Source organism: Corvus moneduloides, chromosome 2 (assembly GCF_009650955.1).
Source record: "Corvus moneduloides isolate bCorMon1 chromosome 2, bCorMon1.pri, whole genome shotgun sequence".
Classification (NCBI taxonomy): Eukaryota; Metazoa; Chordata; class Aves; order Passeriformes; family Corvidae; genus Corvus; species Corvus moneduloides.
Window position 1 is genome coordinate 118,401,593 of NC_045477.1, and position 13,688 is coordinate 118,415,280.

A 13,688-nucleotide genomic window follows, 5' to 3' on the forward strand; every position below is an offset into this window, starting at 1 on the left:
TTTAAAGCTGTGCAGTAACCACCCAGAGAATTTCTTCAGCTGCACGCACACTGCTGGTCTGTAAACCCCTGAACTTTGCTTTGACTTGGTGTCTATTTGTTCGAGAATATCTTGACCTGCTATTCCGGCAGTGTGGGATGGAAGTGCTCCACTGCTGACATCTGGGAAGCTGGGAGGAAGGGACTCCGTCCTCCCAAACCGTGCTGCCCACGGTGCTGTGGCTGATGTGATCCCACTGTGAGCTCTGGGAAAGAGCAAAGCTCCTCCATGTCCAGAATCTACAGTGGGATCGGGGCCACCCAGCACTGAAACCCAGCTCCAAATTCTCCTCCTGGACAAAAGGATCTAATTAAGTCTCAGAGGGCTGAACATTTACCAAATTAGCACTTCGTTTTGGGATACTACAGATTTTTCAGACAGGGGAAGCTGTTGTGCCTCATTTGAAGATGTGGCCTTTAAATTGCAATTAGCTGTATCTTCACACCAATCAAAGTTGTCTCATAACCAAAGGGTGTCCTAAAAGCTGATAAAGCAGCATTCCTGACCACTGCACACATTTTTTGAGTATCTCAGTGATATGAATTTCATTCCTTGCAGTCAGCGGAAAAACCTCCAGTGACTCACGAGGGATAGGAATCCTTAGGAAAATAATCCGTGCTAGAAAACCAACACTTCCCCTCCACTATCTCTGCTTGCTGCCAGCGGGGGTGAGAGCAGCACAGCCAGACAAGGACTTCTCCTGCCCACACCGGCTCGGGTTACACTGCAGAGTAAGGAAGGCATCGCAGCCCTGCCTCCCCTGCCAGTGCAGCCCAGGACAGACGTGCTGATAGCACTATCAGCATCAGAGAACAAATCTGCATGGGAACCCAAAGAAAGGCCCTGTGTGACTGTTCTTCAAAACCTTTTTAAGTGTGATTTCCACATGGCGTCATTTACCACACCCCACCTGGCTCCACACACGGGGCCACTGGGAGACAGGGTGGAGATGTGACACCACAGAGCTGTGCTTCCTGGGGTCAGGCAGTTGCACCCCAATCTGTTCACACTTTCGTGGTGCACCTTCAATTTGTGTATTCTGGCATCTCCTTTGCATTGCTGCTGCTTCGGTATGACCCAGCTCTTTTCATGGCTGCTGTTCCCATCCTGAGCGTGGGATTGGATAAAGTGGGATGGGATGGGATGGGATGGGATGGGATGGGATGGGATGGGATGGGATGGGATAGGATGGGATGGGATGGGATGGGAGTTGTGCAAGCAGAGGAAGTCAGCCCAAGGTGTGCATGGCATTGCCACCCCAGTGGGATGGTATCTTCCTGGAAGAGCCTGTCACAGGGAAACCTTCTCCTCTGGTCGCTGGGATATGTGAAGCTGATCTCAAAATGCTGAGAGGGGTCCTCCTCCTGTGGGCTTGAGATCAGGAAGGCTTGTGGCAGTAGGAACTGAGCACAGAAGAGGTGCCAACATGACAGACAGAATGGGAAGCTGTACCTACACTCCTCCACATCACTCTACGTTGCTCCCTGGCACAGGATTCCAGCAGGATCTCCCTTCCATCCATGGGCTGTGCTTCCCTCAGGACTGGCTGCTTAGCTGCAAGCACTCCCTGGTCTTTCAAAGACAGAGGAAATCTCCCTTGAAACCAAGTGGCCTCTCTGGCTGCAGCTTTATCTTCTTCTTCCTGTTTACTGTGGAGGTCCCCAAAAGGGCTGTTTGTTCCCACCGTCACAGCACCCAGTGCCTCTCAGGGATGTCAGGGTGTCTCCCACCACCCTGGGAGCTCTGCACTGGCACCTCCCTTCCCCTCTCCATCTGCCCTCACGCTGTGCTGGGCACAGCAGGTCCCCTGGAACACCCAGCAGGGCCAGTGCCTGCCTGCAGGGCTGCCCCTTCCCTGCATCGCCGTCCCACTCGCTTCCCTTCCACGTTTGGTCAAGCTCTTCATCCTGACATTTAAAACTCTGAGCTGACCAGCCTCTAATCACATCTCAGCTCAGCTTTCCTCCTACTCTTCCTATCCTCATGGTAGCACCACAGACTCATCTATTTTGCCACTTTCTTCATCTCTGGCTCCCACTCCTGCCTCCCGCTCCTCATCTCTCCAGGCTGCTCCCTCTGCTCTTGCTTTCACCTGTTGAGCAACTGGTCCATCTTCCCCACACTGCCTCAGAGCTGCCTTCCTTCAGCTTGCCTTTCACCTATGCTCCCTGCTCAGTGTTGTTTGTTCCTCCTTTGGGCCTTAGGACAAAAATATCTCCCCACCCAGGCAGCCTGAGCTGCCGGTCAGATTTCCTTGCGAGTTGTGTGAGCAATGTTGTTTATGTGCTGGGCAAATACACTGACCCAATGAGAAAGAGCAGGCAATTCCTGTGAAAACGTGTTCTCAGGTTACTGCTTTTCTTCTACCTATTTTTTTTTTTTTAATATATCATTCTCACTAGTTTAATGCTTGGTTTTTATTTCAAAGCACACAAGCAATGCCCCCGCCCTCTGTTACCAGGTGCAGGAGGTTATTGCAGTGTTGCAACTCTGTCAAAGAAAACTGCCCCCTATATAGAGTGAGATGTGCTGAAAGCCTCAAGGTCACAGCCATAAATCCTGCTCACCTCCCTCTCTCTTGTTTGCTCTCTGCTTAAGGTGTGTCAGGTGTTGCTGTGCCCCTGTTTCCTCCCTTCTGGAGGTACCCATTGGTCTTTTGTTCTGGCAGCAAAGCAGAGCAGTAAGTTTGGCCTAAACTATTGGAGAGAGTCCAGAGGAGGCCACCAAGATGATCAGAGGGATGGAGTACCTCTCCTATGAGCAAAGGCTGAGAGGATTGGGATTGTTCAGCCTGGAAAAGAGAAGCTTCAGAGTGACCTAATAATTGCAGTCTTCTAGTGCCTGAAGGGAGCTGACAAGAAAGATGGAGAGACACTATTTAAAAGGGCCTGGAGTGACAGGACAAGGGGGGATGGCTTCAAACTGACAGACAGTATGTTTAAGTTAGATATTAGGAAGAAATAAGTTTGGCATGGGATGGAGCCCCTTATCTGCTCCTCACAAACCCCCAGATGTGGCAGATCTGCTGTAGATGTGGCAGGACATGAGGCAGGAGGTGAGGGCTGTGGCACAGGATGGAGGCCATGCAGATCCCACTACTTCACCCCTCAAGGGAATCTCATGTCTCCAGCCTCCTCCACAGCGTCCTGACTGCGTCTCTGTGTCTTGAGGGGTGGATTATTCCCAGTTCCTCGTGCTGGAGTTGTTCCACTTTCCACAGGCTCTTTAAATAGCCAGGAGCCAAAGAGATGATGGCCTGGGAGCTGAGAGACTTCCTTGTGTGGTGGGACATGTTGTTTCCACCACTTGGTCTGAGAGAGGCAGATGGGTTTCCCACAGCTCTGTGCCCTGACCACAAAGTGCTGCTGCTGGGTCCCTGTGGCTTCATGACTTGCCCCTGAAATATCAGCTGCTGAAGGGGAGCTGTGTGTTCCATGGCTGATTGGAACTGTGTTTCTTGTGGATAAGCTCTCAGCCAGAAGAGAAATCCTGTGCTAATAAAGTTATAGCTTAGAGACAAGCAAGAGCAGATACAGCCTTGAGGGTCCCTGGTGCAGAGTAGCTCCCCAAAGTCCCCGAGGTGATTGAGAGGATTTTTGCACAGTCTCATTTAAGAGTTATAAAGCAGAGGAGAATTTAGCTCAGTCTCCATCCTCAGGGTGCCCTCTTGAGTCACTGTGACTTGTCTGGCATTGGCCGCAGCATCGTAAAACCATTGGCTTGAGCATGTCTGGAAGGTCCTTGGATGACATCTGGTCCCAGCCCCTGCTCAAAGCACGGCCAACACAGTTCAAACATCTCAGGGACTTGTCCAGCTGAGCCCTGAGTATCTCTAAGGCTGCAGATTACACAGCATCTCTGGTCAGCCTGGTCCAGTGTGTGACCACCCTCACAGGGAGACAACTTTTTCTAGGACCTAATCAGAATCTCCCTCTTACAACCCATTTCTGCTGCCTCTCTTCCTGTCACTGTGCACCTCCACCATGACACCCCCTGTCCCCCTGCCAAAGAACTCCAACTCCTTGGCTTGTGCTTTTGAAGTTCTGGCCACTGAAAATGCCAGCTGTTAATGTGGTATTTGCAAAGAACCAAGACAAGCTTCACTCTGCCTATGAGACACAAATCCAGGCACAGGAAGTTTCTGATTTGGGAGACAGATTAACTGCATGAGGCTTTGTGCCCAGCCCACCTACCTGACATGTCCAGCCCATTACTGAAGCTTGCATGGTGCAGAGATTTGCCCATTTCATGTGCCAGTCCTCCAGGAGTATTGCACCAGCCCTGCTGCATTTTATTGCCCAACAAAGTTTGGATGTTATTATCACATCCATACAGGAATATTTTGGGCATCTCCATCTGCACTGGGTTCACTGGGTTCCTGAGTAGCTACTGAAAACATTGCAATGCTCTTCAGTGTGGTGGTGAAAGGACTGAGCCCTGCAGAGTGGTGTCAGAAAGAAAGAGGTTGGGCTCTTGCCACAGAGGAAATGGGAGCACAAGGATCAAAGTCTGTGACTAATGATGCAAGCTGTGTATCCAAAGGGTACTTCTACCCCTGAGAACACAGGCAAAGCAATAAGCCTGGCCTGGGGTTCAGACCAGGCACAACTTTGTACAAAAAAGGGAAAATAAAGGATGACAGACTCAAAATTACAGCCCTACTGGGTTCTGCCTGCTCAGAGCTGTGCAAGATCTTCACAGCTTGGACCCCAGCTAACAGCAAGATTGTCTTGGAACTACCTCTCCTTTGACTCATGGTGTTCCTGCAGGATGCCTTGACTATGATGTTACTCCTTCCTGAGAGCAATTATCAGGGAAGCATTCATTTTCACTGTTTAACACAAAGCAGACATTAAACACGCCTCGTGGGCAGGGGAGGGGAAATCAGCAGTCAGTGCTGGGTCTGCTGAGTCAGTAGGGATGTTCTCTGGGATGTGCGAAACTGGGTAGTTTCCCACTGCTTTCAGTTAGTGAGAGCACCTAAGCCCCGTGGCACTCATCCTGACAGACAAAAAAAAAAAAAAATAAAGCCACAAACTGATTTTATGGAGCACTTGCTCACTCCTTTTTCCACTGTGAAGAATTAGGCTCCTTTCAAGAAGGAGATGCCCAGCTGGAGCAGTCCAAAACAGACCTACAGTGTGAGCCAGCAGCATGGACTGGCAGGTCTGTGTGCCCTTCTTCGCTTCTCAGTGCAGGTAACCTGTGAGTGCCCATCTGGGGCTCATTTACTGCACTGGGCTCCTCCACACAACCTAGGAATGAGGGGCTTGTTCCTTCTGCAAAGACTGTGTGTCAGGGAAGCCTAATCCATGAATCAGTCTCCTTCATGACTTACTCTTGCATGGAGTAGAGGCAAAAAATGATGCTCCTTCCCAAGACATCTGTGTCAGTCCCTTGAGCCAGCAGGGCCTTAGATGTTGGGGTTATGGTGGAAGCAGAGGGCTCATACTGTTCTTCACCTGTATTTGTTCAAACTCTCTAGTCATTAAAGCAGAGATTCAGCCTGTTTGCAGATTCCTATGTCACTGCTGTTTACTGACCTGGCAAACACATCTTTGTGGCGACATGACTGCTTGATATAAAGGCTGTTTCCCCAGGAGCTGGGAGAGAAGGGAGGAGAATGCTGGATCACAGCTGTTAGAGAGGTAAAAAGTGCCCATGATGCAAAGTCTTTTGTTTGTTTGTTGGTTGTTTGGTTTTTGTGCATAGATTAATTGAAGTCAAAACCTAATGCTGGTCACTGAGCAGAACACCTAACCCAGTGGGTGGGCAGGCAACTCGCTCCAGGCTCACCACATCCCCTCTGTGGGGGTCCCCAGAGCTCCACCAGAACTTGTCCAAATCCTGTGCACACACTCTGCCAGATTTTGCAGATACTTCATCGTTTTAGCAGGGTGAATAATGAGGATTCACCGCTCTGCTGACTGCGTGGGGCTGCTTACGCAGAAAGGTGCCGCAGTTTTGGAAACTGAAGATCACACCACCACAATCTGTTTGCTGGTGTCCACCTTCTTCCAGTGCCTCTGAACAGAGGATGGTGCTGTAGCCAGAAGCCCAGTGGCCTCAAATCAGGCAGAATACATTGCCTGTGTGCTCGGCAGTTAGCACACAATTACAGAGCAGGTAAGGGATTTCTTTGGATTCAAGGAATGGCGACGTCAGGAGCAGCTGCACTGTGATTATCACCTATAAAAAACAGCTCTTGGTGATTCCAGGAGAACAAGGAAGATAAAGTAATTATAGTTTTGGCACGGTTAGCATTGGCTGAGGGCATTTTCAGTCAAGCTGGGACAGAGACTGTGTTGTTCCTTTCCAAGGCAGTTGAGACAACTGTCCACGTTACAGGAGCCCCCTCTCCCCTTTGGAAATCCAGCTGTTGCACAGCACATGAAAACACCGAGCAGCTGCTGGGGGCCATCCACAAGAACCTGCTGGGCACTTTTAGGTGGACAGGATGCAGTTGTCCTAAACTATTTTGGACCTGGAGCACACCAACTATCCTGGCTCCAAGAGCAAATGAAAGACTCAACAGCTGTGAGGGCTTCCAAGGATAATCAACTGCATTGGCCAGAGAGCCACTAGGAGACAAAGATGAGCCATTTGGGAACCCTGGGAGGAACACTTCCCCTTAGACTGCCCCCAGGGTCAGGAAGGATGGAGGAAGGGATGAATGGGCACTTGGTTTGCTTCTTCCTGGACATCCAGAGCTGGCTTTAAAAAATGTGAAGGAAAGCTTAGGATCCCTTCCAGAAACCTGCATGTCTAAGCAAAACTCCTACTGTGAGGAGATCCTGGAGACAAGAGCAAGGACTTTTCCTGGGAGAAGCAGCTGGCAAGGTGCATAGAGCTTCCCATGCTCGGCCTTGGCAGGAGTTATTGGAGCCCATGGAGACAGCAGGCAGGAAGGGAAGGGTCAAGGCTGCCAGGAAAGGGTTCCTCTGGAGCAGGCAGCAACAACTGAGGTGGAGGTAGAAATGTGAGATTCCATAAAGCTCTGAAGCACACTGAAACAGGGTAAATGGCACAATTTTAACTTCTAACTTTCTTCCACTTTTTGTTTGTGGTTTTTTTTGGTTTTTTTTTTTTTTTTTTGTTTTGTTTTTTTTTTTTTTTGTTCTATTCCTCTCCCAAGAGCTTCAGCCAGGCACACATTTCACTGGCACTGGAGCGAACGGGAAGCCCAACAGCAATACCTGTGCCTGTGTCCAGCAGGGGTCACTGATGATTTTCTTGCTTTTAAAGCTTTTTTTTCCTCCCCCTTCTTTCTATATTTTGGGGGGGGGTCTGCCATTCCAAGAAAGCATCCATGTTGTGGGTAGGAATGCCCTGTTGGAGACAGCTAGGTGTGTGGTGAAATGTCCTCTCAAGGATGCCTTGAGCAGTGGGACAGCACCAGTGGGACAGATGCAGGAGCTGACCAGGGCAGCATCCCCCTCACACTAGGACTGCACTGGGGCGGAGTCTAGAGTTAAACTCATGGCCAGTGGACCAGCTCTGGCTGTGAAGGTCCTGTCAAACAAGACACACTGTGCACCCAGCACAAGTCTCCAGCTGTCTCATGCTACTCCAGTGATGAAAAGTTGCTGCCATTTCTCCAGCATAGGACCCAGCCTTTTTTGTCTTAGTTTATTAGGACAACTGGTTTATGGCTTGCTGTGTTTTTATTGCATTGACTAATGGACTTTATGCAAAACAGTTCACTGATGAGACTCTAAAGGCCAGCAGCCTGCACTGGTGATGCTTCTGCAAAGTTTCCCTGTCCTTCCCAGTGATATTTGCCGGGGCAGTGCAGGAATGCTGCTCCCTCTGTTTCAGGACATGATGATACAGTGGTGCACATAAACTCCACTCTGCTCTCTTGCAGTGCCAGGAAAACAGTTTGCCATTAACAATGTGCCCAAGAGAAACTGTCTTTCTGTCTACTGATGAAGCTGGGTGCAGAGAGAGTTTGTCATCACTGGAAATTCCTCAGTGAATGGCTTCAGTGGCTGGCACTGGATCACCCAGTGAACTGCACTCTGACCATGCCTTTACTATTCATTTCCCATCAGGTTTGGCCTTGGCATTTTTTTCTGATTCCCAAACTAGTGTTTCCTTTCCATAAATGTTGCTGTATGAGTACATTCTCTCTGAATGCCCACGTGGCTGCTGTGTTATTTAACAAGACTCCTCTTCATGAAAAACAGAAAAAAAAAAAAAAAAAAAAAAAGAGGAGTTCCTGAATACCTTCCTGTCTTGTGAAGATGCAGTAATAGATGTTCTCACCACAGCCCCATCCTACTTGTGGTGGTGAAGGTTGCTCCTTCCTGTACTTTGTCCCAACTACACTGCAAGCTTGTATTTACCCAATTCAATGCATGTTCTGTAAGGCAGATTATTGCACTGTCCCAAAAGCATTCCTCTTTTCCCAAAAGTACTTCTCCTGCTAACAGAGAAGGCACATATCCCTTTATGGCTTATCCCTTTGATTTCAAAGGTGAGAAACTTTTTTGTCTAAGGAAAATATTTATCAATATTGCCAATAGGCTAAAGCCTCAAGTCCCAGGTTAGACTGCCTTTGATATTACAAACCAGCAGAATAATTTCATGCTGTCAAAGGAAGGAGTATGCAAATATATTGACTTTCTTATCTAGTATCTCTTATTAACAAATGAGTCTATGGAAATGTTTGGCCATCACATTAGTTTTTATTGGCATGCAGTGAAGCAAGAAGATGTATCTGGATGCCTTGCAGACTATGCAACTTTTTACCACCAGTTCCCTCAATCACAGATCATTCCCCCTGATGGGATGTCCCATCTGCAGCTCCAGAGTGGGGTGTTCTCACATAGACTCACCAGAAGAGGTTTTGCACTGGAACCCACTGCAAATCTATACCCATTTTGTTCTCCTTCTTCACACTCTTCCTCCTTCAATTACAAATTACAAAATTTAGAGGTTTTCATCCCAAAAAGCCCTGCTGCTGACATAAGTGACATGACTTACCCAAGTAGGAACATGCTGACTGGAGGAATTCACGTCACAGATCTCAGCTCCTATGGAAGCATCTGCCCAAAATTTGGAGATGAGTTCAGCTCCTGACTTTCTCACCCTTGCTTGCAGTGAGAATTTCTGCATAACTGGGTCTCTTCCTAATCTGACTCTCTACCTCTTATGCATCTTGAAGTGTTATTCTTTAAAATAAATACCCACAGAATATGATCTTGCTATCCTCACATAATTAGGACACCTTCTAAAAGGCATCTCTTTAGACCAAGACACCTGTCTGTCTGTCTTTACCTCCAAGATGAGCAGTGGCAGATTTAATTGTAAAGGTTTGCTCCCGGTATGTCCAACAAGACTGGGGAGCCATCTGCCCAACTGAAAAGCATAAATTAAGCAGGGAAGGAGAATCTGTGTCACTGATCTTGTGAGAGGTGTCGGGTATCGACAGAGAGGAAGCAGTTTGAGCCAACTCGAAAAATTATCAAGAGCGTGAAACAGGAAGACTTCTTGAAGATAGCATGTCCTGCTGAGTGTGAGGACAAAGCCGTGTGCTCTCTGGTTGTATCAGCTGTGTAACAGGGGAATAGCTGTAGCTGAAGCAGGAACATCTGGTTTCCTATTTGAGGAGTCACAATCAATCTGCTCCAGTAGCACAAACTGCTTATTTCACCCCAAACTTAAAGCTCGTGTGAAACCATCACTGGAGAATCATCTGGTTTGGAGTTGTCTTGTCAGTATCTGTCTTGTGAAAGATATTTTCAGGATGTCAACAAACAACCCCATCCAAAAAGTTCTTCCATGTTTCTTGTCATCCATGATGGCATGTATTTAGGTGCCATATGCCCTGTACTTCACTTCCCTGGAAACTTAGGGCTGGCTTGTGCCAAGAATTGCACATAAGAAATTTCCCATGTGTTATTGCTCATAGGTTCTTGCTCAGCCCTGGAACTGGAGCGTAACACACGTGTGCACATTGGAAAATAGATTGTCTTGGTGTCTCACTCACAGACTGTGAGCCCACCCACCTCCCCCACTCCTGCTCCCTTGGAGTCATTTCATCAGCTGGGACGCACAAAGCAGGAATTTTGCTAACCCTTCTCCCTCTGAAAGGTTATTTATTGTCTTTGCCTCCATCACAGACCACGTGCAGAACCAGTGTGCAAGAATGCATCACGCATGATTCAACGCCACGCAAAAATTCTGCTGAGCTTCTCACAGCCGCCACCAATGGGAGCCTTTGTCTGGTGTGTGGCTGCAGAATGCCAACCTCCCAGTGTGTAAAATGCATTTATGTTTTGTTCCAAACAACCCACGTGCACACCCCAAACGCCAGAGGACTCATTACATTCGTGGTCCAGAAAGTGGTGTTTTGTTCTGTGTCCCTGCTTTGCCTGACTCGGGGCGAATGCGATTGGAAATGCCAGAGGCGCAGCTCCCAAGTAACGTAAGAGCAGGATTACAGTTTTCCTGACACAGGAGTGGGGTGACAACAATGCAGCTGTCGTAGGAGGGGACGGATTACAGCGCATCTGACAGAGCAGCAATTATAGGAAATGTATTTGCAGGGATGGATGGGTGGAAAACGAATTAAATATGCTGCTCCAGAGGAGGACAATAAAGGTGTGTTGCAACAGTCCTCCCCCCCGCTGGAAAGCCGCATTTCTCACTTGTCCACTGGCACAAACAATCTGTGCTGCATGGCAGGAAATATCCAACACAAATATCACATCAATCTCTAAGGAAGGATACCTGTTTTCGTAACTTGCTCATTGACGAAGGGCTCTTGCTAGTGGCTCAGACAATAGGTGGATATATCAGGTTTTCCCTGTGGAATAACTGTACCACCGGCACCGCGCTGTAAACTCAACTTTTATTTTGTTTCTGTTTTCTTTCAGAGTGAGCAAAGTAGAAAAAGGGAAGGGGGAGGGGAAAAGCTCCTGATTTTTTGGTATGCAGTAGACAAATGCCATTAAAACCCTCTCAAAAGGAGCCTGTGCACATCCCATTGCCTGGCAGAGGTACAGGCAGGCACAAGCAGATGAAGCAATTACCTGGGACTCCAGGGAAGTGATTGCCTTTCCATTTCAAACTGCAGCAAGAGCACGGTGGATCTCAGACTCCAATGCATGAATACAGAAGAAAGGTGAGGGGGCCCTTATTAATTTTGTCCCTGGGGAATGATTTGGAGCTTTCCGCATGAATCACTCACCAAGTGAGGGGAGAGGAGTGGAGGCTGCAGCGAGGGGACATCAAAAGTGCCTCACTCAGGTCACTGTTTCCAGCACAGCCACCAACAAAGGACATACGTGTGTGTGCAGTGAATTCCATTGTCTCAGGATGCTTCCTGTTGGGCACGTGTCCACATCACCCACAGCTGCACGGCCGGGGCACCCCCGCATCCTATGGCACTCCTGTAAAACGCAATAGGACACTTGGGACAGTCAGTCCAAAAGGAACGAGGCTGAATTCCTTCCTGCCCTCACAGATTGTCCCTCCAGCCCAGCACGGGAACAGACATCCAGTCCCTGCACTGGCTGAAGGATAGCTGGCAGGTCTTTCCCACGTGGGAGCACCTCATGGCAACTCCAGTGGCCGTAATGACACGGGCAACAGCCTTCAGTCTCCTGGCCTGCCCACAGGAAGGTTCCCAAACTCGTTTCTAGCTCTCCCATCAGCCTGGCAGAATTTCCTCAACTCTTTTGTTGGAATCCTAAAGAGAAAAGATCCCAAAGAGAAAAAATCGCACACAAGGAGAAGGGGAAGGATAATTTCGCAGGAATGAAATCCCCTGTGAAATGGATCATGGACATGCCTCCCTCCCACCTCTGCTCTCATATCTGAAGTCTACTTAGCTTTTTTTTTTTTGCTTTGGAAGCTGGCAGCTTCTGGCTGCTCTTAACACTGCTAAACTTCCCTGATAAGTTGTGGCCTAAAAAACCCCAAACAACAAAGCAACACATGAGCTACTACAGTATGTAGGATGTTTCAGGGAGCAGTGAGAAGTAATACACACGTTCAACAGAAACTGCTGGGAAAGAGTAGCAAATCTTGGGAGTTGCAGAAAGCAGCTGATGCTGTTTGACCTGCTCTCTGTCCACATTTCATCTGGGAGTGGGAGGACAACATTAAACTACAAGCACTAATCTTACAGAAAGTCCAACCTGATAGAAAAATTACATATAAGTATAAACTGTATTAAACCCAGCATGTACGTAACTGTATTTATACCAGCTGTAAGATTAACATTAATCACTTAATTTCAGTGTGAAGGATGGAGCACTTTGGCTGAGCTCAGGACACACAAAGGTATTCTCCAACTCTGCCATAGACTTGCCTCGTCACTACCATGGGCAAGACACTTCATCCTTGTAGGCTTTTTGCCCCTCCAGTAGTAAAGCAGGTAAAGTGGGGGAAAATGCATCTTTTCCTTAGCTTTTGTGCCTTTTGTCTGTGAAGATTGTATGGTCTTGGTGGGAAAGTGCCTTTTCCAAGTGTTGGTCTGCAGGCATCGGAAGTCCAGGTGGTTCTGCCCCAGGAAGGTCCCTGCCTGGCTGATCCTGACGCCAAGAGTAACAGCAGCTTAACACAGATGTGCTCAGACTCAGGGGCCTTTGGTCCTCTTCAGTCAAATTTTGGTAGAATAAGTGCTTCACCTTGCAGGATACCTTGAAGATGGATGTTTAAAGAGATGTAAACAAAGTGACTTTCATCTAAATTTAAATAGGCACATTTAGATTACAGATGTGTATTCCCTTTTACTACCATCACCACCTTTGGCTATTAAGCTTGATTGGAAAAAACCCAAATTCAAAAGCCATTGTTCCATGCTGGCTGTTTACCTGCTGCATTTTATTTACCCTGGGCAATGGAAATAACCTGTCCCACTTCTCTTTTTCTACATAATTTTTTCATGTATTTGTTGCCAGCTGTCAGTCAGGCTCACGTGCCCAGGCACAGTGGAGCACTGTAAGAGTGACAAACACGGAAGGGAAATGACTACAATGAAACAGAGACACTCTCAAGGGCACAGACCACCTTGTTTGTTCTGTGTTTGTACTTCCCTTTATACAAACAAAGACACTCAGAGCCTTGGCATTAGTGGCAAATTTTGTACCACATTATATTTAGGAGAGTGAAGAACCCCAACAAACCTGGTGGTGACCGCTTCAGAAGCAGTTTCCTAGCCCTAGAAAAGGAGGAATGATGAAGAGAAGGTCTGTGTCCCTTTATCCTGCAAGACAAGCTCAGTGTATTATGCCAGTGAGATGTCATCGCCTTGTTAATGATGAAATGTCATAAACCTTAATGACAAAGATCATTGTTGTGATGGTAATTATGTAACCGTGATGCAATGTTATGACCCAAGACATTCCAGTGGTCTGAAATATATTTGTGGATACCATTGTGGTGCCTCAGTGAGGACATGCTAGCTTTAAAGTATTTTTGCCAAAATTGCAGTGGCAGCCCAGATTTTTTCAAATTCAAAGACACTTTGAAGTCACACTATAAACAGTCATGCACCATTTTTTTCAAGATAATACTTTTGTCTTTGAAATAAGCCTACAAGTATTTTAGTTGGTTATGTCATATTCTTTACTTCAAATGTCAGTATACTTTTTGTAATGTGACACCTCCCATTTCACTTCTTTTTAGGCCAGAGT